This window comes from Diorhabda carinulata, chromosome Y (assembly GCF_026250575.1).
Source record: "Diorhabda carinulata isolate Delta chromosome Y, icDioCari1.1, whole genome shotgun sequence".
NCBI classification, from domain to species: domain Eukaryota; kingdom Metazoa; phylum Arthropoda; class Insecta; order Coleoptera; family Chrysomelidae; genus Diorhabda; species Diorhabda carinulata.
This window is the reverse complement of record NC_079473.1, coordinates 12337346-12342004: the sequence shown is the minus strand read 5'-3', so window position 1 is coordinate 12342004 and position 4659 is coordinate 12337346. Positions and strand designations below refer to the sequence as shown.

Sequence of the window (4659 nt, the reverse complement as noted above, 5' to 3'; positions counted from 1 at the left end):
GTTCCAAGCGACATTTATTATAAAATACGTTTTTTTGTAAGAAAATAAGATCCATAAAAACCTGCATCGTTTGCTATACAAACTTTGAGCCCATTCTCAAAGATGGCGCTAATATTTAATTGTCAAGATAGTTCCAAACGACAGTCAACGTCATTATTAAGAATCATAGGGTTCCAAGCGACAACCAAGTAATCGTTTATGTGTCAAGTTCAAAGTTTGTGCCTGTTGGTGCCTATTTTACGCGGTATAATATGTCACGTACTTCAGAAGAAGGGTCTTTTGAAGACTTTTCAAGCTCTGGATCAGAATATGTGCCAGACTATGAAGTTGAAAAACGGTTTGTTTATGAATCTGTATATTTACAGATTTTTAACCTCAATGTTTTTAGAAACTTATTACAGTCAAGCAAAAGCAGCTTGGAGAGCGAATATTCAGAGCATGAAGAATCTCTTTCTCACCTAAAAGCAAAGGGTGTAGCAGGAGTAAGAAGGTACAATAGTTTTTGACAAAAATAAAATTTTAGAAAAAAAACTTCCTTATGTTTAATGTTTGTAAATTATGGCAGACTTTTCCCGGAGATTGGGGAGGCCTCAAACTCAATAAATAAGAATGTTCCAATACCAGAGGATCATGGCTCGATAGTCAAGTATGGAATATTGAAATCAGAACTAGAATATTTTTTACATTTTTTTTTGTAGAACTGATCAGGACGACAATAATACTTATTGTGCTGATAAACGTATTGTCAATTATACTGATTCTGAAACATCTCAATCATAAGAAGAAAAAACCCCAATGAAGGCGAAGACCAGGACTCGTAAGCAAAAAAGAAATATTAGACTTCGGAAAAGTAACTAAAGAATAGAAAAGTATCAAAAGGGGGAAAGCTATATAAACACCAAAGGAGAATTAAAACCTGCAAAAAAGATTGACGAAAATAAATATTGCCCTGAAAGCTGCAATTTCAGTGTAGAAAAAAATTTTCACCTGAGCAAAGGGAAGAAATAAAAAAATATTATTACTCTATGGATCAAAATGAAAACAGTATTTTTTATTAAACAACACAAAAAGAATACTAATAAACCGAAAACGAAGTAGTGTTACAAACTACCGATCTTTTTCATTTGAATACTTTTTTGAAAAAGAGAACGAAAAATTAAGAGTATGCAAAAGTTTTTTTCTGACCACATTGTGTGTAAGCCAAAAGCCAGTATATAATGTACATTTGAAGAAATCCGACGCAGGTACACCTCAAAGTGACCAGCGAGGGAAATATACCTAAGATCGTATATCAAAGGAAAGTAAAGATGAAATAAGGCAATGCATAGAGGCTTTTCCTCACGTCGAGTCTCATTACTGTAGAGCCGATTCGAATAAACAGTACCTTGATCCTTTACTAAACATTAACAAAATGTATGACTTATATGTTGAATCTTGTTTAGAAAAACAAATTCCTCCACAAAGTGTTCGTTGTACAGACACATTTTTAACTATGAATATAATCTAGATTTTCTTAAACCAAAAAGTGAAGAGTATAAAATTGCCCAGCGGGAAAATAGAATGAGTGAAGAACTGGAATTGTCAAATAGGCAGCATATTTTAAAGAAAAATATAATGAGAACAGAGCGAGAACAGGATGGTAAAAATACAGATTTGAACTGTGCTGTCGTCTGTTTTGATTTACAAAATGTTATAAATGTACCAAAATCAGAGGTTTCAGTCCTCTTTTACAAGCAAAAAATGAATGTATATAACTTAACTGCATATAATTCCTATGACAAGCAATGTTATTGCGCTGTTTGGCCAGAAACTACATGTGGAAGATCAGGCAATGACTTGGCAAGCGCATTAATGCAAATTCTTTAAAAAATTGTTTCAAACAATCCCAACATAACGGAAATAATAACCTGGAGTGACAGCTGTGTTCCTCAAAATAGGAACAGTATAATTTCCTTAGCTGTAGCCAATTTCTTACAGAAGCATCAACACATTAAACAAATTACAATGAAATATTCTTTACCCGGGCATTCCTGTATACAGGTTGTTGACAACATTCATTCCCGTAGCGAGAAATTTATGCGAGTACAAGATATATGGTCCCCACTTCCAGTCACAAAACTTTTGCTAAAGACCGATAGAAAGAAGCCTTTTTGCATCATTAATATGAGGCCCAAACATTTTTTTGATTACAAAAAAAGTACAGATTGTTCAAATTATGGCAATGTTCCATAAAACAAAGTCTGCCAATTAAAGTTTTTGCAGGGTAATCCACTTGAGGTTCACTATAAAATAGAAAACCATTCTTCACAGTTCATAAGAACGAATGTGAAGAAAGAAACGAAAACTAGAAAAGGTAACAAAATTACACCTGAAGAACAAAACCTGGATGCTTCTTTTAAAATCGAGCAAGTAAAAAATTTTAAAACGAAGAATTTTACAAGCCAAAAAATCGATGCAATCGAGTTTGCTTATAAGTGGATGCCACTTGAAGACAAAACATATATGAAAGCCCTCATTTCAGAGTTTAAAAAAAAAACTTCATTTTCTTTATTTCACTAAATTTTTTAAGCTGTGTTGTTCGAATTTAATTAAATAATGTTTGAATTATATTTATGCATATTTAAATAAAAGCATTTCTCTTAACTGAGGTGTTTATTTTCATAAATATTTCTTTTAAAAGTAACTTCATTATTATTAAACAGTCGCTTGGAACCTTCTGGTTCTCTACATTTAAGTTGTCATAAGGTTCTAAGTACAGTCAAGTGTATATGAAAATGTATAAGTACAAGCAACTCAACAAATAACCGAATAAAGAATTAAAACTTTCAAAATTGAATAATTACTTTGTTTGACATATTTTTAAGAATGCCAAACATTAATATCGATTTTCTGAACAATTTTGAATTTGGCGCTTGGAACCCTCTGGTTCTCAGCCCACGAATTACACTTCCGAATACCCTGACCCGTTCCTGAACTTTGAGCCGTAGCTACTGAATATACAGAAGTTTCTGTGACCGGAACTTCGTCAACACGAATTAACTTTTCTTGACAAACATTGAATTGCGAACGAGAAAATAAATTTTCAATTCTGCCATTTCTTGTACTTATCCCATAAAAGTGATCAGACGTTTTCTCTAAAACAATTGCCAATAAATTTCGAGTATCACCTTTACCTCTATCATCATCTGGCACTGGTATTCTTAGTGTAATACCTACAGACATTACGTTATTTTTACAATCAGAATAAAATTTCATCTTCTTTGCTTGCTTTTCTAAGTTTGTAAAGGCATCTTCGCGCTCCCTATCAATAGTCAATTTGCAAAAACATAATGTGCACAATACGTTTTTACCATTATATTTTTTCGAACATAAATTATGCAATGGCAGTGCTACAAATACTATCCTCGAAGTATACCTTGTTGCAGTCAATACAATGAGTGTTTGTATCAGCGACGTTGTCAGCTTGAGAGTATTCAACGTCTGTCGATCTGCTTTCATTTTCATCTTCACCCAAACCTTTTGCTAAGCTTTCTTCATATTCTAGAGTTTTATAAATTTCAGGAGCAATGTTGATAGAGGTCAGTCCGACTTATGATGGACATCCAAACATTGCCTCATACGAACTTCTCTTAATTCCATTACACTCCATTTAATGCAATTATTATCTTTCATCCAGCCCATCAGCATATTTTGTATGTCTTGATTTGCGCGTTCGACGCTACCTTGACTTCAACTATGCCTACCATGAACAATTTTCAACCCAGGCCATAAATCCTACAAAGATAATATGAAAAATATAAAATGTAAACTAATAAACAAAATAAAATTTAGACCACAGCTGCATCTCTAAAAATTTACGGAAAACATTTAATATCCGTATAACGGTTAGGTTTGGGTATAGGAAAGTGTACATGAATTTGCCTTATTTTTTACCCCTGAATGCCTAAAAATAGAAAAAACCGGGTGGTTCTATTGAAAAAAATAAAGAAATTTAATAATTATGAAGTTAAACTTTGAACAACCGAATAAAAACCATTTTCATATCTTTAAGGGTATCATCCTCGTAAAAAAGTAATTCATAAGGGTCTGCAACGGTCAAATTTTTCACGAAAAAAGTATGCATAAGCATTTTTCCAAAAAAGTTTTTAGACAAAAGTATACTAAAATTTTACGTAAATTTTAAAACTGTACCAATATACAGGATGTTCAATTTAAAATGAAAAAGTAACAGTCGACACCCTGTATATAGATGCATCTAAATGTTCCTGATTTTAGATCTCTTCTGTTTTAAAATTAGTTTTTTCAATAATTTTTAGAAGAAAGATAAAAGTTTTGTTCTTATTCCAATATTCATGATGAAGGTGGTCTCTTGATTAATATAAATACGCAAATTGTTAATGTCAATATTGTCTTTTGATAAAAACGAAGAAAAGTCGAAACGTCAATTATCATCTTTCGTTTGAAAATGTTTTTTCACGACTTTTTTATAGTAAGATCTTTATTATAACCTTTGTTGTGTTGTAGTAAAATCTATTTAAGTACTATAAAGTTTGTAATAAGTGTATTTTTAAAAATAAAATCATTTTTTAAAAAGTGACAAGTATTTCAAACGACATTTCTGGCACTGCGAACAGGATTCTCGTACTGAAGCCACCCGTT

The 4659-nt window shown here is 32.0% G+C and overlaps 1 long non-coding RNA gene across 1 annotated transcript; it reads left to right on the top strand.

Annotated features, from left to right (window-relative positions):
• The first annotated feature begins 289 nt into the window (after positions 1 to 289).
• Positions 290 to 996, top strand: LOC130903022 (uncharacterized). Its single transcript, XR_009060518.1, has 2 exons — positions 290 to 337; positions 389 to 996. It is a non-coding gene; the product is annotated as an uncharacterized LOC130903022 (long non-coding RNA).
• Positions 997 to 4659: the final 3663 nt, after the last annotated feature.